The sequence below is a fragment of the Cricetulus griseus genome, assembly GCF_003668045.3.
Source record: "Cricetulus griseus strain 17A/GY chromosome 1 unlocalized genomic scaffold, alternate assembly CriGri-PICRH-1.0 chr1_1, whole genome shotgun sequence".
NCBI lineage: Eukaryota > Metazoa > Chordata > Mammalia > Rodentia > Cricetidae > Cricetulus > Cricetulus griseus.
In genome coordinates, this window is record NW_023276807.1 from 96,853,306 (window position 1) to 96,875,057 (window position 21,752).

The following is a 21,752-nucleotide window of genomic DNA, read 5'->3' on the forward strand; positions in this document are numbered from 1 at the left end:
TGCATCTATGTCCATAAGGGAAATTGGCCTGTATTTTCTCATTTGATCTTTATGTGGCTTAGGTATCAGGATAAGAGTGGCCTTTTAAAAAAATTTGGCAATGTTCCTTCTGTTTCTATTTTGTGGAATAATTTGAAGAGTAGTAGCATGAACTGTTCTTTGAAAGTCTGGTAGAAGTCTGTGATAAAACTATTTGTTTCTGGGCTTTGGTTGGGAAACTTTTAATGACTGCTTCTATTTCACTAGATATTATGGATCTGTTTGACCTTGATTTAATTTTAGTAGGTGGTATATATTGAGAAAATTATCCATCTCTGTTACGTTTTCCAATTTGGTCATAAAAGTTTTTAAAGTATGTCATAAGATTATCTGGATTTCTTTGGTATCTGTGGCTACTTACCTCTTTCAATAATTATGTTAATTTGAAAATTTTCTTTTCATGCCTTTTAATTTGGATAAAGGTTTGACAGTCTTTTTTTAAAAATTGATTCTTTGGGAATTTCACATCATGCACCCCAATCCTGTTCATATCACAGACTCTCTTTATCTGCCCCTCACTCTTGTAGTGTTTTCCCCCAAAGGAAAGCTAAAAAAGAATAAAAGTAAGATAAAAATAAATAATAATTTACAAAAAGGAAAAACATTTTGTTCATCTGTCTTTCCTACCTCTCCATCTCCTCTTCATTCATCTTAATGGCAATGGGAGCTGCTGTGTATCATGCAATATACCCTTATATGCAAACAGCATTAGTTTCAAATGTCCATTGTGTAATGAATTGTCAGTCTAGGTCAAGGCCTCAGGCTTTGGTACACATTCAAAACTAAACTCCCATTGACATTCCTCTCCAATATCTTGCTGTTGCCCCAATTATGGAGCCATTGTGACTATGGTTCTGCAGGATCAGTCCTTATAAACACTCCAACAGATCATAAATGGGGTAGATGTTGAGGTGTGTCAACTCCAAGCCTTGGATGTGCACTTGGATGGCAGCTGAGGTGATTGGTCTGGAACACCGGGACTGCTTCTCTCAGGTGAGGGGTGGAGTCAACTCTCCCATGGTGAGGGGTGGGGTGAACTTTTCCAAGTATGGGGGCTAGTTCTACTATTAGGGGAAGGCCATCTTTCTGGAATCAAGGTTTGGACCATGGGCATCAGCATTACTTTCGGTGGTAACAGGACCCACTGACATCCAAGCCGGCCACAGACTCAGATATGGCCCCCAGCAGCAGCTTGGGTCCAGGTGACTCCAAGGTCACTGGTGGCAATGCAGGCTACCCAGATCATCCCACCCTTAGCCACTGCAAGTCCCTCAGTCACTACCATGGTCACACATAGTAACTCAGAACCCAGGCATTTGTGTGGCCCTTGGTGGTGACATGGGTTATGGACATCATCACAGACCCTGGCTGATGTAGGAACACAGACCCAGATGTCCTTAGAAGGAGCATCCCTGACCCCAGACATCTTCACAGCCCCTGGTGGTATCAGGCACTATGGACTTCTCACAGACCAAGGCTGCAGTAGGGCCACGGACCCAGACATGGATAGCCCTTGGCAACAGCCCCAGACTGGCTGACACCATGTCCATGTGTGGCAAACAGGCATCCCACATCAGCTTGTTCTTCATGGCCTTTGCCTCTTCAGGTATGTCTCTCTCTATAGGTCTATAGTCATGTGTACCTCTCTCCCTTCCATACCACCATATATTTGCTTACCCTAAGGTTGCCCAACTGCAATGTGCTGCATGGCCCCTGGCCTGCTTTGGCTTCTTCCTACTGTGGGAGCTCATCTCCAGATGCCCCTTTGTAATGCCACTGAACAACAGGATTTGACAATCTTAGTGATTTTCTTGAAGAACCAACTCTTCATTTCATTGATTTCTTTTATTGTTTTGCTGTTGTTGGATGTTTGTTTCTGCTTTATTGATTTAGCCCTGAGTTTGGTTATTTCTTGTTGTCTAATCCATTTGTGTATTTTTTCTTTTTTTTATAGAGCTTTTAGATGTGTGCTAAGCTAATAGTATGAGATCGCTCCAATTCTATTATTTATATCTATTGGCTATCTATCTATCTATCTATCTATCTATCTATCTATCTATCTATCTATCTACCTATTTTTATGTAGGACCCTAGGCTTGTGAATTTACCTCTTAGAACTGTCTTTATTGCATCCCATAAGTTTGGGTACACTGTGTTTGCATTTTCATTCATATCTATCATGTTTTAAATTTCCCTTCAAATTTCTGTCTTGATCCATTCTCCATTCCATTTTCATTAGTTTGTAAACTTTTTGTTGTTTCTGTTGTTGATATCCAGCTTTAATCCATAGTGTTCATATAGGATGCTGGGTATTATTTCATTTTTTTTTGTATCTGTTGAGACTTGTTTTGTGTCCAAGAACGCAGTCAATTTTGGAGAAATTGCATGAGGTGCAGAGAAAATGTTCCATTCTTTTGTGTTTTTTGGGTGAAATGTTCTGTAAATGTCTATTAGGTTGATTTGGTTTTGATGTCAGTTACCTACAGCATTTATCAGTTTAGTTTTTGTCTGGATGACCTGTCTATTGAGTGGGGTATTGAAGTCACCCATTATGATTGTGCAAGCTTTGATATGTGATTTAAACTGTAGGAGTGTTTCTTTATGGGTGCCTTGTAAACACAAGGTGTAGATATTTCGAATTGCAATTTCCTTTTTTTGATAGATTTTTTTCCTTTGATGAGTATATGGGGTCCTTCCATATCTCTTTGGATTAGTTTTGGTTTGAGGTCTGTTTTGTCAGATATTAAAATTAATACTCTGTCTTCTTTTTTGGATCCATTTGCTTGCAATATAGTTTTCTATCAGTTTATTCTGAGTTGATGGCTATCCTTGAGCTTTAGGTGTGGTTCTTGGATGCAGCAGAAGGATGGATGCTGATTTCATATGAAATCTGTTAGTCTGAATCTTTTTATTGGGAAATTGGGACCACTAATGCTGAGGGACCAATGACCAGTGTTTGTTCCTTCCCATTATTTTGTTGTGGTGTTTGGGTCCTCACTCCCTGATTTGCTGCTCTGAGATTATTTATCCCTTGTGTTTTCTTGGTTATGTTTAACCTGTTCAGGTGAAATTTTCCTTCTAGTCCCTTCTGTAGAGCTGGGTTTGTAGACAGATATTGCTTAAATTTGTCTTTATTGAGGAATGTCTTTCTCCATTTATTGTGACTAAAAGTTTTGCTGGTTATAGAAGTCTGGGCTGACATTTGTGGTCTCTTAGAGTTTGTAGAACATCTGTCTACATGATTCTGGCTTTTAGGATAGTCAGGTGGTATTCTAATGGGCCTGCCTTTATATGTTACTTGTTTTTTTTTCTCTTGTAGGCTTTAATTTTCTTTCTTTATTCTGTACATTTTGAGTTTTGATTATTGTGTAGTGATGATACTTGCTTTTTTGGTCCAATCTATTGATGTTCTTTCTGTATGCTTCCTGTACCTTTGTAGACATCTACTTTATTATGTATACAGTGTTCTGCCTGCATATATGTGTATGCCTGCATGCCAGGACAGGGCACCATATATCATTATAGTTGGTTTGAGCCACCATGTAGTTGCTTGGTATTGAACTCAGGACCTCTGGAAGTGCAGCCAATGCTCTTAACCTCTGAGCCATCTCTCCAGCCTAGGCATCTTCCTTTAGGTTAAGGAAATTTTCTTCTATGATACTGTTGAAAATATTTTCTGCACCTTTGACCTGGCTCTCTCCTCCTTCCTCTATTCTCATTATTCTTAGATTTGGTCTTTTCATGGTTTCCCAGATTTCTTGGATGTTTTGTACTTGGATTTTTTTTTTAAGATTTAACATTTTCTTTGACCAAGGTATCCTTTTCTACTTCCTTATCTTCAATGACTGAGATTCTCTCTTCCATCTCTTATATTCTGTTGGTGAGCCTTGGCTCCGAGGTTCCTGTTCAAGTTCCTAAATTTTTCATTTCCAGTTTTCCTTTCCTACTTTTAAAAAATGGATTCTATTTCCATTTTTATTTCTTAAACAGTTTTCTTCACTTCATTCCACTGTTTGCACTTTTGAAGATGTCATTTATGAATTTATGGTCTTTATGGTCTCTGATCATATTCATAATAGCTCCTTTGATGTCCTTATCTTGTACTTCATCTATATTGCATTTTCAGGGCATGCTGTAGAGTGACATGGTTGCTATGCTTTAGTTGAGACATATTGTTCTGGCTATTATTGATTGTGTTTTTACTCTGACATCTAAACATCTGTCTTTGGAATGACTGTAATTCTAAGTGTTGATATCTGGTCTTTTCTTTGTTGGGTGGGTTTCCTACTCTGTTTTCTTTGCCTTCTCTGAATCTTAGGACTATGTGGCATCTGTTTGTTACCTGATAGGAAGTGCTTCTGAGTCCCTGCAACTAGATATCCTAGGTATCTTATTTGGGAGCTTTGGGGTGAACTAAAGGGGAGTGGTCTGAGAAGGTCCATAGGAGGGAGGAAAACTGGGTTTGCCAGGAGGACCTGATTCCCTGGCTATTGAGACCAGTAGGTTTCCAGAGATAGATAGACAGGCTGTTTTGATTGTTAACATGGTATTGACCGAGTAAGGAAGCCTGCTGAAGAGGATGTGCTTAATCCCTGAGGTTGGGCCATAGCAGGCAGTCTGCTACAAAGCCTGGGGTAAGACTGGGAATTGGAACTGGAGGTTGGAAAGGAAAAGTAAAAATCTCTTGCCTGATTCTCTGGCCAGCATGGTCAGTGGGTTTCCAGGGAGAGACCAGCTCAGACAAAAGGATGCTAGCCATGAACCTCTTAAAATACAAATGAAATCATATCATCTCTGCTCACCATGTTTAACTGAATACAGGAAAACCCACTGAAAAATCTCACTATGTTCTGCAGGAACCTAGGTGACTGTTGGGTGACACTTCCCAAGTACTTTTCCCCAACTCTGCCCCTCACCTTAGCCATGCTGCCCTTTTGCTGCTCTATGAGAGGGTCACATTTAAGAAACATCACATTTATTCTTTCTTCTTTTTGGGCATCTTTTCTCACCAATTTCTGCTTAAGTATCACTGTAAGAACAAAACACCTGGATGACCCTAACCCCGCCCCCTAACAAGCGGGTACTCACTCACCCGCCATGCCTTTCGACCTTTGCCCTACTGCGCATATGCAATCTTCCCTTTAAAAGGTCCTGCCCCACACCCCTCTTCCTCTTTCTCTCGACTTCCCTAGGGTTGGCTGACTGCCCATCCCCTCTTTCCCCCTCTCTGATAAATAAACTCCACGTGGGTTGATTATTCGTTGTTCCTTTCCTTATTAGCAGCTGCAGCTTAAACAAAAGAACAACAATCACCTCATGAGATCTGAACTCTAGAAGACTAGAGTCCTGCTTTGGCCTCTCCTTAGACTGGTGTGTTTGTTGACCTCCACACAAGACAGGCAGGCTCCTGCAGATTGAGCTGTGGCTCTTGTCTTTGTATCTGGAATGCAGCAGACAAGAGGCACATACTCCTTTTAAGTAACTATGCATTGGGTACTGTATGACAACAACTGTTCTAAAGATAACAAGCACCCCTACTTCTCTGCCTGTAGAAATTGCGGGAAATTCCAAGAGGGAATACAAGTCAGACTATCCAAGGCAAAGCTTAGAAGAGGAGAAGGAGGAGCATGAGAAAGGAAGGGGCAATGTAGGGGACAGTGCAAGCCACACCTGCTAGAAGCTGGCTACAGGTGTGCCTGACCATGCCTGTCAGGGTGAAGCATGATAGGGTTTTAAGGGGCTGCAAGGCACATGGGAGTCCCTTCTCTCTGGCCTGCCTGCCTTGCTGCCCCTGGCATGCTCTGGCTTGCATTTGGCTGGTGTTTTTCTAATAAAGGTTATCTTTATCCCAAGTACCTTTTATTTGTCAGTCAATAGGGCAATGAAAAGACACAGGTTCTTATTAGGCCTGGACCAAAGGCCTATGTGTGAATTCCTCTCCACTGAAAATAAAATTCTAAGTCATGTTTTGAAAAAGAAATCTATTCAACCCAAGTTCCAATTCAAGGTTATTTCAAAGTCTTAATATTTTTCATTTGTAATCTTTAAGGGGAAAGACAGCATTACAGGTTATAACAAGCTTGTGACACCAGTGACATTTAGTCAAATCAAAAAGACCAAGGCTTTTAGAGGAATGGGGAAGAGATGTAGCATAGATCTACCTAAGACTATTGGGGATTTTGATAATTCTTCTGTGTGTCTAGGAAATCTTACAACGTAGAACGCAGGCTGATATGGGAAAGCATGGCAGAGCCACAGTGCCCTACTGTTGGGAAATGATACCAGGGAGAGCAGGGTGGTCCTGGCTGCCTTCAGATTTGTTGAGTATCTTGAATGGGCCTTACACAGTAGTGATGGAAAATCACCTGTAATCACATTTAGAGAACATTTTTCATGATTAAAAGCTTAAGGTTTGATGAAGCTAAACCTTACAAACATTCCCAGCATCTATGAGATCAAGCTGGAAGATACCTGCCCTAATGTGATGAAACCTTAACCCAAATTGCTGAGCCACACAGCACGTCCACAGTCATACATGCAGGACATGGTGCACTGAAATGACTCAGGTTCATGTGTTTATTCTAACATCTTGCCAAGGAAAACCAATTTTGAGTCATTCTGTTTACTTTCCAATTCCTATCATAGACCTGGATAAAGATCTCAGCATTTGAAAAAGTTAAGCGCAGGGACAGGTCAGGTCTCTGGTCTACCATGTACTCAAAGGGAAATGTTAAAGGCTTTTAAAAAATGATCTGGGCTTATGACGGTGGCTCTTCCAACTGATTTAAATAACTGTATGTCATACCAGCAAATAATATGTTTAAAACATTTTTATGTGTGTACAGTATGTGAGAGAATATATGTGTGAAGGTGTATGTGTACATGTATGTGAATTGTGGTGTGTGTGTGTGTGTGTGTGTGTGTGTGTGTGTGTGTGTGTGTGAAGGCATGTGAGTACTGCAACTTGAATATGAAGGTCAGAGGACAGCCTTGGGCCAGTCTTTATCTTTCCCCCTGTTTGAAGCAGCATGTCTTTCTCTGTTTGCCTCTGCACTATGCACTTTAGGCTAACTTCCCACCAACTTCTGGATGATCCTCCTGTCTTTGCTTCCTATCCCACCCTAGGATTGCTGAGTTTACCAAAGGGATTACAGTTCTGACTTCTGCCTGAGTTCTGAGGGTCTGACCTCAGGTCATCAGGCTCACATGGGACAAGTTTATTTATTTATTTATTTATTTATTTATTTGTTTGTTTATTTATTTATTATTAACAAGCCACTGACCCATCTCCCTGCCTGTATTAAACACCTGTGAATCTCACTTGATAGTTTTCATTATTACCCTGGCATTATTGTTAGCTGCTGGGTTTTTTTGTTTTTTAATCTGGAAATTCAGCTTTTTAGAACACTAATAATAAAAAGACATATATATATATATATATATATATATATATATATATATATATTGTTTTTCAAGACAGGTTTCTCTGTGTAGCTTTGGAGCCTATCCTGGCAATCGCTCTGGAGACCAGGCTGGCCTCCAACCGCCTGCCTTTGCCTCCCGAGTGCTGGGATTAAAGGCATGCGCCACCAACGCCCGGCTGTATTTCTATATTTTTGTAGCACTGTTACCATAAATATTGGTCATAGAGTGGCCAATGTCCTGGTATAAGGTGAATTGAATTTCCATTTTTTGTGAGCAGGGTAGAAAATAAATGAGTTTTACAAACACAAGTTTCTGTTTGGACCTTGCTCTGGCCCCCAGAACATATATCATTTCCTACAGTTAGAATTAGTATGTTTTATTCTAGTTTATTTTTATCTGTAAGATGCAATAATGTAATATCAAACAGATGTGGTATTGCATTTATATATCACAAGTTTCGTTGCTTTGTTTCAGGGCAGAGCCTTACCATTAATTATCAAGTATCTAAGCTTTGCTCAGAAGTGTGTGTGCTAGATTTTATCAGACAGTGCAGTTCATCAACCCACGATGGTTTGCTTTTGAGTCTAAGTTTCTCAGAAATGAATTTAATGATTGTTACAAGTATTGTCAATGACTTTATTAATGTGAGTTTTGACTTATGATCTCTGTTTCCTTTTAAATTTCTATCTAGTAATTGCATACCAAGTATCCAGTCCTTTTAAATATAGTCACAGTGTATATTATGAAGGATAAGTGCTTTTGTGACAAAATTTATGCTGTTGTACTCCAAGTACTAAATTTGTACTCCAAAACTAAAATTCATTAATAGTAACCATTATCATCCATCTGTTTCCAATATGTTGAGAATGGCAGTTGATATTATGAGAAGAGTAGAAATAACTGAACTTTAATCAGCATCCCTAGGCTTCAGAGAGTAAGAATATCAAATTGGGTTCATTTTCTGTAAGACAATAGATTCAAGAAAGAGTATTTTGAATTCTTAAGTGTGACATTGCGGCTTTACATTGGGGAAACTGAGGCCCAGTGAGTGAGAAAATGTGCATGGTGATAGAGAGAGCATTATCCCGCAGGCTATCAAGAGGTAAAGTTTCACTGTGGCCCAGACTGTTGTGTGTACTGGATCCTTTCTCAGACCCATTGCTCAGTTCTCCTGTCCTCTATTCCAGTGTCAGAACTTTGAGGCTGCAGAATACAAAGCACAAGTTTCTCCTTAGGTTCACAGATCCTTCAGACCAGGAAAATGGGTGAAGCCTAGTGTGCTTGGCCTGCCCTTATTCACTGGGAAGATTTAACAGGTATAGGTAGTTCAAAGTGCATAGTGCTTGAATTATATTGGTGAATTCTTCTCTAAATCTCTGGCATCATGAAAAGGGTCTGCGTCATGAAAACGGATGGCTAGCGGTCCTGTATGTGACTTTTTCTCTGCTTTGGATATAGCAAGGTGGCCTTGGAGAAGAGAGAGTCCTCTATAATGACTCAGAGCCATACTGAATGAGGCAGGAGTTGCTTAGTCTTCAATGAACCGTTTAAGTTACTGTCCCCAGTGGTTCAACAATCTCTTACTCTGTCAGGCTTAAGAAAAGGCAGACTCCACTTCTGATGGGAGAATCATCAGTAAGAAATTATGGGAGCAAGTGTTTGCTGAGAACATGTCAGGTGCCAGACAATAAGCCCTTGAGGAGATAGAGGCCACTAGGATGCATTCTCCATCTTCAAAGCCTTTCCAATGTATAAAGAACCAAGGCAGATGTTGCCAAAGCTATCTGTTAATGACAAAACAGAAATTAATATTTTGATTGTGTAGTAGGGAGGACAGGTGAATGAATGAAACCATAGAACACACAGAAACTCAAAGGACAGATAGCATTGTGATAGATGGTGACAGTGTTACGACAGGTTATTGTTCAAAGGAAGAGTTGCATAATATGTAGAGCTAAGAAAATGTATTTCTGCAAGGAATTCATCAAATAGATTTCTATCTCTCACTACAGGGAAATTAAGTCCAGATGGGTCAAAAACTTAAATGTCAAAGGCAAAGCTTTAAAATGAGTAGAAACAATGTGGATGAAATCATCCTGCCCTTGAAGTTGGGAAGGACACCAAAAGCATTCATTGCAAGTCTCCAATGGAAATTAAAAACATTTGGTTATCAAACAATATCTTAGAAAATTAACATAATATAAAAACAGGAAGATATTTGTAATGCACGTCACTGGAATATAAACCAGCTTGCATCTCTATCTGCCATCTATCTATGTATCATAGTATCTATCTGTTATTTACCTGGATATCATCAATCTACCCATATTTTACCTATTTGTATCACCTACTAACATAAAAATAAATGAGGAAAAGGCCTTTCAATTAACAGAAAAATAGACACAAGGAATGCCAGTTTACTAAAGAGAAACGGATATATGAACAATAAAAATGTTACTTTGTTCATTAACAATTGCAGTGCAGATTTGATTGGCAGAAATTATCATGCCACACCACAATGGGCTACACATCTATAAAATGTACCAAAGAAAAACCCGATTTAGCAGTAGGAAAATCTCATGGCATTTGAGTAAAGGACCTACATTCCAGCCTTCAAGGTGTCCCTATAGTCTTCATGTGCAGACAACTCACTCGTAATGTTTTTGTTCCACTGTAGGGTGAGACATCAGAAATGATCCTGCAATGCCTTGTCAAAAGTAACATGAACAAGAATTATGAATTGAAAAGGGAAATTAGGCTCCTTATACTTCTCAATTAAAACTATCATTTCTTTCTTTTTTTATTTAAATTAGAAACAAGCTTCTTTTACATGTCAATCTCAGTTCCCTCTCCCTCCTCTCCTCCCCTGCCTCCCATTGAACCTTCTATGTCAACTCATTATGCTCCCCAGGGAGGGTGAGGCCTTCCTTGGGGGATCTTTAAAGTCTGTCATATCATTTGGAGCATGGCCTAGACCCTCCCCAGTGTGTCTAGGCTTCGAGAGTATCCCTTTATGAGGAGAGGGATCCCAAAGTTCACTTGTGTACTAGGGGTAAATACTGATCCACTACCAGTGGCTCCATAGATTGTCCAGACCTCCAAACTGACTTCTTCCTTCAGGGGTGTGTGGAACAGTCCTATTCTGGTTTCCCAGCTATCAGTCCAGGATCCATGAGCTCCCCCTTGTTCAGGTCAGCTGTTTCTGTGGGTTTCTCCAGCCTGGTCTTGACCCCTTTGCTCATCACTCCTTCTTCTCTGCAACTGGATTCCAGAGTTCAGCTCAGTGTTTAGCTGTGAGTGTCTGCGTCTGCTTTTTTCAGCTACTGACTAAATGCACTAGGATGGCATATAAGGCAGTCATCAATCTTGAATAATGCCCAATTGCACCATCCCTGGGTCCATGAAGAAATAACAAAAAAGAAATTAAAGACTTCCTAGAATTCAATGAGAATGAGGATACAACATACCCAAACTTATGGGACACTTTGAAAGCAGTGCTAAAAGGAAAGTTCATAGCACTAAGTGCCCTCATGAAGAAACTGGAGAATAGTCACACTAGACGATTAACAGCTCAACTGAAAGCTCTAGACCACAAAGAAGCCAATGCACCCCGGAGGAATAGATTCCAGGAAATAATCAAATTGAGGTCTGAAATCAATCAAATAGAACTAAGAAAACAATACAAAGAATCAATGTAACAAAGAGTTGGTTCTTTGAGAAAATCAACAAGATAGACACACCTTTATCCAAACTTACCAAACAGAAGAGAGTGAACATGCAAATTAATAAAATCAGAAATGAAAAGGGACATAACAATAGGCACTGAGGAAATCCAGAGAGTCATCAGGTCACACTTTGAAAACCTGTATTCCTCAAAATTCAAACATCTAAAGAAATGAACAATTTTCTGGATAGATTTCACTTACCAAAATTGAATCAAGAGCAGATAAGCAATTTAAATAGGCCTATAACCTCTAATGCAATAGAAGTATTTATCAAAAGTCTCCCAACTAAAAAAGCCCAGGGCCAGATGAATTCACTGCAGAATTCTACCAGAAATTCAAAGAACAGCTAACACCAATTCTCCTCAAAGCATTCCACACAATAGAAGCAGAAGGGTCATTGCCAAACTCCTTTTACGAGGCTTCAATAACCTTGGTACCCAAGCCATACAAATTCATAACTAAGAAAGAGAACTACAGACCAATATCCCTCATGAACATTGATGCAAGAATACTCAATAAAATATTGGCAAATTGAATCCAAGAACATATCAGAGAAATCATCCACCATGATCAAATAGGCTTCATCCCAGGGGTTCAAGGATAGTTCAACATACGAAAATCCATCAATGTAATCCACCATATAAACAGACTGAGAAAGGAAAACCACATGATCATCTCACTAGATGCTGAAAAAGTCTGTGACAAAATCCAACACCCCATCATGATAAAGGTCTTGGAGAGATTAGGGATACTAGGAACATATCTTAACATAATAAAAGCATTATTTTTATTTTTTATTGAAAACAACCAACTCAGCTAGGCAGTGGTGGTGCACACCTTTAATCTTACAGTCAGGAGACAGAGGCAGGTGGATCTCTGTGAGTTTGAGGCTAGCCTGGTCTACAGAGCAAGTTCCAGGACAGCCTCCAAAGCTATGGAGAAACCCTGTCTGGAAAAACCAAAGCTAAACCAAACCAACCAAACAAACAAAAATCAGCCATGTGCCCCCTTTCAGCATTTATCAGTTGCCAGTAGTTCCTCAACTAGTGGTGGGATACTATGATCATCTTCCTCCATGCTGGGATTGTCTGGCTTTATTTTGCACAGGTCTTGTGCTAATGTATTCACACTTGCTGTGAGTGCATATGTGCAACTTCCCTGTTGTGTCCAGAAGGCAGTATTTCTTATAGTCATCCACCACCTCTGGCTAATTTCTTATTTTTGCCTCCTCTTGCATCATGATCCCTGAGCCTGGAGAGGATAGTGTGTGATACAGATGCCCTGTTTAGGGCTGATCATTCTGCAGTCTTGTATTCTCTGAACATTGACAAGTTGTTGCTCTCTGTGTTAATTGTCATCTACTAAAAAGTGAAGCTTCTCTGATGAGGGTTGACCATTCTCCACTTGATGGCCTGGTAACCAGAAATTGCACTCAATTTTTTTAAAAAAGTGTACACAAAGTGGAGGTGAATGTGATCAAACCTGTTGCATGAAAATTTCAAATAATTAATAAATAAAATAAAGCAAAACAATTAGACTTGTGGTACTTCCCACAGGGAGATGGGTGTGTATGCAAGTGGGCTGACAGAATTGAGTTTTGAAGAAGTAGAATACCATTCCTGTGACACTTTTATGGTATTACATCCAGCAGCAATGCTGATAGGCTTATTTTTTAGAACAAATTTCATGTAGACTATTGAATGAAGTTCAAGAGGCAGTTCACTTTCAAGCTGTCATTCATGTTGTTGGTGAAAACATATTAAGTGTACTTATATAGAAAATGATAAGGTTCTTGAGACATATGCTCTTGTCCTTTGTTGCCCAACTCATTTATGGGGAGTAGAAATGTGAACCAATAGCCGGGCAGTGGTAGCGCACACCTTTAGTCTCAGCACTTGGGAGACAGAGGCAGGTGGATCTCTGTGATTTCGAGATCAACCTGGTCTACAAGAGCTAGTTCCAGGACAGCCTCCAAAATCATAGAGAAACCCTGTCTTGAAAAAACAAAAAAACAAAAAAAAGAAAAGAAAAGAAAAGAAAAAAGAAAGGAAAAGAAAAAAAGAAACGTGAACAAATGAACAGAGAGTTTGCACTGGGAATTGAGTAGTATGGGCCAGAGAGGGTATTTATAATGAAGAAGCATTGCTGGGAATAGACCTTGCCAGACTTGGCCTTGAAAAAGCTGAGACAACTGAAAAATCATTGTTGATTTAGTAGAAAAAGATGACTTGCGGTACACATCCATGAGGTAGAACCCATAGCCAACATTGCTTGAACAACTAAGAACCACAGACTTTATAGCCCAGAGACCTAGGGTAAAACCAAATACAACTGATTAAAAAAGGCAGTGATAAGATGTTCTAATGATATTCTGTTATACTCATAGGTCAGTGCTTTGTTCATCCTTCATAAGAGAAGCTTCCTCTTGCTACATATGGGAACAAATACAGGGATCCACAGTCAGATATTACACAGACATAGATGATAGACAGATAAGCAGGTAGATAGATAGATAGATAGATAGATAGATAGATAGATAGATAGATAGATAAACAGATAGATGTCTTTGGAACATTTTAAGTGTCTTCATCAAATCCTTCCCCTCAGAGCTCAGGGAACCCTGCAGAAGAGGAAGTGGAAAGAATATTAGAGCCAGAGAGGATGGAAGACATAAGGAGAACAATGTCCTGTGAATCAACTTAGCGAGGCTTATTTGAATTCACAGACACTGAAGCAGAAAGCATAGCACCTATAGGGGTCTACACCAGGACCTCTGTGTATATATTATAACTATTCATTTTCATATTTGTGTGTATGTGTGGGTCTCTGATTCTTGTGCCTTCCCCTAGGCTCATTTCCTTCTGTTGGTTTATCTTGTTCAACTTCGATATGATGGTTTTATTTTATCTCATTATATTTTATTTTGTTATGTTTGGTTGTTATCTCTTAGAATCCTGTTATTTTCTAATAAGAGATATAGCATGATAAATAAAAGACACAGAGACTTGACATTGGGGTTTAAACTTCAAGCTGAAGATCAGAAAACCAAAACAGCTGGCCACTAGCTCTATCCTCTACCTCAGACTGAAATGTAATACTGACTCTACCAAACCTGGGACTGCTATGCTCTCCTCAATGTAGCTAGAGAATCTTGAGACTTCAATGTATTCCTATTCTCAATGTGGCTAGAGAATGAATGCCAGCTCTGAGACCCTGTTCCTGTCTTAAAGTTCCTGTCTCATAAGTCCTGGATTAAATTTGTGTGATCCCAAGTGCTGAGATCATGTTTGTATGAGCTATTTCTCTTTAGAACTGGATATGTTTCATGTAACTCAATGTGACCTTTAACTAACAGACATCTATCTACCTCTTAATCCTGAGTCCTGGGATTAAAGGTGTGTATCACCACTGCCTGATCTCTATAGCTTGATGATGGCTTTGCTTTCTGAATCCAAAGTCAAGCCTTAATAAATCATAAATAATATATCAAAGAGACAGAAAGGGAGTGGGTGCAGATTGGAGAGGAGGTGGTGAGGAACTGGCAGGAGTAGAGGCAAGGGAACTGTAATCAGGATATATTGTATAAGGAAAGAATCTATTTTCAATAAAGGCATGTGTGTGTAAAAGAAGGTCAGGGTGGAAACTGCACAGAAGAGTGTAGGATGGAATTTAGTTATTATAACAGGTTGATGTAATGAAGTTTGGATTCAGGAGACGGGTGTTGATGGAAGTTTCTGTCCTGCCTGGTCCTGCAGCCATTTAGTTCCAAATAAACACACAGAGGCTTATATTAATTATAAACCGTTTGGTCAATGGATCAGGCTTCTTATTGGCTTTCTCTCTTTTAATTACTAACCCATTTCTATTAATCTATGTGTCTCCACATGGTCTTGGCTTACCAGAGAATGTCTGCACATTCTACCTTCCCAGTAGCTACATGGCATCTCCCTCTGCGACTCATTCTCTGTGTTCCTCTCCCCAGCATTCTCCTAGTCTGGCAGCCCCGCCTATATTTCCTGCCTGGCTACATCCTGCCTGTCCACTGGCCAAAACAGTTTTATTCATTAACTAATAAGAGAAACATTGACTCACAGCATACAGAAGGACACTCCCCATCACTGAGGAAGTACAGGGCAGCAGAAAAGGTGCAAAGGGTTCATTATATTCCAATCAGCTTTCTAAGACAAGCAAGGGCGACTGGAAATGTCCAGATGTGGTAAACCTTGCTAAATAGAAGAGTTAGTGGGATGGTAAAAGGAGTCTGATCTTGTTAGTTGCAGCATAATTCAATATCAACAGGACCTTGATGACTTCATCAAAGAGAATCCTATGAAGGCTCTGAGCTTCTTCATAAACACAAAGGGAACAGAGTCTGGACCACTGGAATCTCCCCCCAGATACCCCCAGTGGCATTAATATGGAGGGAACAGTCCTGATTACTGCAAGCCTGGCTTCTATTTTACCTCATGATCCAGCACTCCTTGCCTCCTCTTCTTTACAGGAACTCCTGGTCCTATGAGCTCAGTTTGGAAGCATATTATTTGTGTCTCCTTTTCCACAAGCATTAAATCAGAGCACAAGGAACTTGAAAAGCCAGTCAAATAGAAGTTATGTTTCAAAAGCCTGACTGAGGACAACCACTGTCCCAACAGCAACAGGCATCAGAAATCACAGTATATGAGGGAAAAGTCAAAATAATGTTGGAAAACATGAGCAAGCTGGTGAAGGAAAGAGATGAATCAACTCTTCACAGGAAACACCTCTTTGTGGAAAACACTGGTAACCTTTTTCCTCTATGTGCAAAAGATGAAATACGAATAGTCTAATGTTAGTTCTCAGTGATCACACAAATGGCCTGCAGCCTTGGTAAGTTTTGCAAAGCTCCTTTGAGCAGTTCTGTTTCCTTCCAGCACTGCTGTCTCAACTGTTGCAATGACAGTAATAGGTATGCATTTATATAAAGCACACGGTATTACCATGCCATGTCTTCCACGGTTACTGTACTGCTGTACCCTTATGTCATCTTTTCAGTTATATTAAGAGAGCCAATATTTTTTAAAGTAATGGAACTCATGTCAAGTGGCCCATTTTTTCTGCATTAGGAAACATTAGCCAGCTCTAACGTGAATCTATTTAGATTTGCACATGGATTCTCTGACAATACAGAACATTCTAACGAAGTGCTTTTGCTAAGCTCAAACATGCCTTTTGCCAAGACTGACTAAACTAGAGAGCTTCCAGCACTAATTGTTTGGCCTCCTCCTCCCCATCTTCTCCTCAGAAACTATGACGATTTTTGTTGTCTTCAGAATTTTCCTTTTCCAGAATCTTACACAGTTGGAATCAAATAGAGGGTATCATTTTCAAATTGGCATCTTTTTCATTTAAGTCTTCACTGAAGGGTCCCACACACAGTGCAGGGTGGGGGGGACTTCCCCGAGGACCTCAGATTTGACAAAAAGCACATCTGAGCACCTATTTTCATAGAGAGATCCTTTATTAAGTGGCTGTCTTCTGACTCAGGCAGTAAACACCAGCAAATGACCTTGCAGGTGTGAATTTTAAGAGTTAAAAAAAGGGAGGTCTGTGGGTCTGTGTTAGAATGGGTAGGGCGCAATGATATGTTTTTATTGGGCATGTTAATTAGATGAGCCAAAGGGAGATTTTGATTGCTGGATTTCAATACTTTGATAGCTGGACCTTGGTGATCAGCCTTAGGAACCAGTCTGCCATAAGAAAGTGTCCAGATAAGGGAACAGACCTTGATGGCTAGCTTTAGGGATGTAATCTATAGTTTATAATGGGCAGGGAAAGGGGGAGGGCAAAACCTGCCAGAGCCATGTTTGCCATGCTTGGGACTGCTACAGCACTTCATTCACTATGCCTTCTTGTGGCTTGTTAGCTCATTTCTTTTTGACACTCAATAATATCCTTTTGCTGGAAATACCACGGTTAAAGGACAGCTTTCTTGCTTCCAAGTTTGGACAATAATGAGCAAACATCCATGTGGAGGTCTCTGAGTGCACTGAGTTCTCATCTGGTTTTGGGTAAACACCAAAGTACATAATTGCAGGATCCTATGATAGGAGCAGAAAACTGCCAAGCTCTCTTCTAGAATGTCTACCATTTTCCTTGCTCTCAAACAGTGTTACTTCCAAATCCTGGTCAGCCATCAGTATTTGAGATTTTTGGCCATTCTAATAAGTGTACAGTTGTTTATTTTTATTTTATGTTCCAGTGATTGAACATATGGTTTTGTACTTATAGCATAAATAATACCAGAGAAGATACTGGGGTTAAAACTGAAGATCAGAAAAGGAAAGTGGCCAAGCCACCAGAGAGTTCTCACCTCTACCAATGCTCAGATCAAAGGATTGATCCACCGAACCACAGATCGCATCTCCAGACTGCACTGCTCCTCACCATAGCTCAGACTGCTCCCAAGACTGCACTGGGCTCCTTATATTCTTTCTAGTGCTGGGATCAAAGGAGTGAACTCTGTTTCTCTTTTAGACTGACTCACTCTCATGTAGCTCAGGGTGTCCTTGAACTCACAGAGATCCATCTGCCTCTGTCTCCTGAGCACTGTGATTAAAAGTGTGGGCCACCACTGCCAAGCTCCTATGTCTGTGGCTAGCTTTGCATTGTGATCTCCTGGCAATCTTTATTAGATCATAATATATCATCACATGTACTCTTAATTTTCTACTTTAATTTGTGGTTCCAAATGACAGAGAATGCTTATTTTATATGCTTACTTTCAATTTGTGTATCTTCTTTGATGAGGCTTTCAGATCTTTGCCCATTTTTAACAAGGTGCTCATTTTCTTACTGGTTCTAAAACTCTCAAAAACTCATTGAGCTTAGGGCTAAGTTGGCCAAGGCCAGAGTGTAGCATATGCCAACAAGAGGCATGCTTATTTTATCTTTTTCTATATCTCATCACAAGTTCACTGTTGATCTTTCTTCCAACTCTGATGCTCTCTAAGCCCCCAGTCCTCAAATGTGCCAGCCCTTCTTTACCCCCATACTCTCTGCTTGTACCATGTGCGTTGTTAGTTTCCTTCCTTCTTTCCTTCCTTTGTCAAATTAACAAAGCTAGTGTCATCTAGATAGAGGGAGCCTCATTTGGGAAAATGTCTTCTTCAGCTTAGTGTGTAGGTCAGTCTTTGGGGCATTGATTAATGATTGATGTGGCTGGTGCCACTTGGAAACAGCTAATTCAGTTTTGCATAAAAAAAGCAAACTGAATGAGCCATGGAGAGCAAGCCAGTAAGCAGCATTCCTCCATCATCTCCGATTCAGTTCCTGAATCCAGGCTCCTGCCTGCTTGAGCTCCTGCTTTGCTTCCTTCAGTGATAGACCTGGGACATGTAAGCCAAATAACCCTTTTCCACCTTAAGCTGACTTTGGTTAATGTTTAGTCTCAGCAACAGAAAGAAGACTGACAGAATGTTCTTCCTTTTATATAAGTAACTCCTTCCATCCTTAGAGCTTCACCAAGACAGGGGTTCCTTAGGAGTCTCCCTTCTACCACAAGGTCAGATCTCCTATGTGTTGCCATAATCAAGTTCTAATCAATTTATACATTTAACATCTGTCTCTCACAGTAGAACAGATGCTCCATGAGGTTGAGAAGACAAGCAAGGACATTTCTCTGCATAAATTGGTAGCCCTTCACAGGCCTCAAATCAACCTATTTCTCTTTTCATTTTAAAAATAGGAATGACTTCCCCCCCAGACAAATACAAGGACCATAAGAACATGACATTAAATTTGTAGAGATTTTCTTTTCTTTTTTTTTTGTGTGGGGGCCATCTCATTTATTTTTACAAAGTAATTTTTGGTTTTCACAATTACACTAATATAAATCATTTAGCTAAAATACCACTTGAAGGATAATAAAGTTATTATTATGCTAGCCTTGAGAGACAATGTTAATTAAATTGGAAGGTAACATTAATGCTTAATAAGATAACAATTTCCCTATTTTTGAGGACATGAAAACTTTATATTCTTTTTTTCTTTTCCATTTTTTATTTGAATTAGAAACAAAATTGTTTTACATGTCAATCCTAGTTCCCTCTCCTTCCTCTCCTCCCCTGCCACCCCAAGAGATTTTCATTCTATAAGTTTAACATGGTATTTGAGTTGTAGAGACTTGTATTGGTAAGTGTTGGTTATGTACTTTAGAAATTTTAAGGTTTTCTTGATTTCATCTGTCAGAGTGCAAAGATTATAATAATTGAATTTAGCTTTGGGGGAGAAGAATCTACTATTTAATAATATTATTCATCATTACCAATAAGAACAAAGGGAAATCTAATAAACTAAATTGTTTTACACACACACACACACACACACACACACACACACACACACACACACACACACACAAGCTTTAGTACCCTTTCACCTTAATGTCTGAGACAGGTCTTAAATATTACAGGGTTGAAGCAATAACTGAAGAGAAAGTAGTATGTTTAGTACTTTCCTCTTTGAAAGCTTGTCTCCTGTATTTTGTAAATGGCTACATGAGGAAAGTACTGAGGATATGGATGAGTCTCATGAAGAAGACAGAAGCTGCTAGATAGCTGTGTTAATTGGTAGAAGAAAATTTAAACTTGGCCTCTAGTTAACCTAGAAACAGAGGCACATTTTGGTGCCTAAAATTTCAAGTGAATACTCTTTATTATGCCCCTTATTATTTCTTATCTTATTTGAATGTTTCTCCAATGCGATTTTCTCTGTAATTATAAGAAATTTAGATAAAATTCTTCAGCCTAACTTTTTATCTCTCTAGAATTTCATCTGTGCCTTGGACAGCACCCATCGTTGGCCTGCACCAGTGTTTGGATGCCTCTTTTCTGTTCCAGAAGTTTCCAATTGGCTTACCCTCAGACAAACAGAGCAAAGAACTGGATGTGAACTTTGAGGTGGGGGAGGGTGAAGTTCATTCCCAGCACAATCCATGATGGAGGGATTTTCACCCTCCAGAGAGCCTGCTGGCATCAGCAGACTTCCATTGCTTAAGGATGCTTGCTTTGAGCTAGAGCAGTCCTGCTGAGGTACCAGGCCTGTGTCTGCTGCTGGGAGTTGAGCACAACACAGGAATCCTTCTCAGGTCTCATCCTCATTTATGCTTCATGACCTTGTGGCAACTGGTTGCTTAAGCAGGCCTGTATTTCGTACAATGTTCTTATCTAAGAAGACTAAAATGAGCTGTCCACACACACTCTCAAGCATAGATCATAAACAAAGGGGAACGTATTCGTGATATGGCACAAAGGTGTATTTCTAAAGTCATCCTTAATGTCTCAAAATCTATGAGACCTGGGTAAACATGTTTGTATTCCTTTTGTTCTTGTTAAACAGGATATAGTGGGAAGCAAATACATGTGTCTCTTTTGCTGTGTTCTGGGGAACTCATGGACATTAGTTGTATGCCCAAAGCTGTGATGACTCTCATTGCTTCTGTAATGAAACAGTTTCTTTTCAGAGAACACCCTTTTCCCCCCTCCATTTTTATTTAAATTTGAAACAAGTTTGTTTTACATATCAATCCCAGTTCTTTCTCCCTCCCTTCTTCCCTGCCCCCCCAACTAACACCCTACCTATCCCATACCCTTTCTGCTCCCCAGAGAGGGTGAGGCCTTCCATAGGGGGTCTTCAGAGTCTGTCATATCCTTTGGGATAGGGCCTAGGCCCACCCCTGTGTGTCTTGGCTCAGGGAGTATCCCTTTATGTGGATTGGGCTCCCAAAGTCCACACCTATGCTAGGGATAAGTACTGATCTACTAACAGACCCCATAGATTTCCAAGGCCTCCTCACTGACACCCATGTTCATGGGGTCTGGATCAGTTCCATGCTGCTTTCCCAGCTATCAGTCTGGGGACCAAGAGCTCTCCCTTGTTCAGGTCAGCTGTTTCTGTGGGTTTCACCAGCCTGGTCTTGACCCCTTTGCTCTTCACTCCTCTTTCTCTGCAACTGGGTTCCAGTTCAGTTCAGTGATTAGTTGTGGGTGTCTGCTTCTACTTCCACCAGCTGCTGGATGAAGCTATACGATGGCATATAAGTCAGTCATCAATCTCATTATCAGGGGAGGGCATTTAAGGTAGCCTCTCCTCTGTCGCTTAGATTGTAGTTGGTGTCGTCCTTGTAGATCTCCAGACATTTCCCTAGTGCCTGATTTCTCTTTAAACCTATAATGGCTCCCTCTATTATGGCATCTCTTACCTTATTTTCCTCTAAGGTTGAACTGTCAGAGAACACCTTTTAAAGACAGACCTATGTGACATTCTGCAGCACAGAGGGAAGGGAAATTAAAAATAGGTTCCACGTGGGTACTTAAAGCTCATGGTGACCACCATGTAGAGTCTACTTTTCTCTCAGATAACCCTCATTCAGGTAGGTTAGGGATGTGTGGGAATCCACCTTTTTCTTTATATTGTTAACCCACTGCTGGAGTTTGATTATGTATTAAGGGTAATTCAATGAAAGAATGCCTCTTCAGTGACTGATTTCCTATTCTTCCTAAACATTTTTAGTGATTATTTCCATGG

The 21,752-nt window shown here is 40.0% G+C and overlaps 1 long non-coding RNA gene across 1 annotated transcript in view; it reads left to right on the forward strand.

Annotated features, from left to right (window-relative positions):
- The window catches only part of LOC118239716, a 42,064-nt gene extending 21,297 nt beyond the window's left edge, over nucleotides 1-20,767 (forward strand). The window contains exon 3 of the long non-coding RNA XR_004772538.1: nucleotides 19,993-20,767. This is a non-coding gene — a long non-coding RNA (uncharacterized LOC118239716). The remainder of the gene's footprint in view (nucleotides 1-19,992) is intronic.
- Nucleotides 20,768-21,752: the final 985 nt, after the last annotated feature.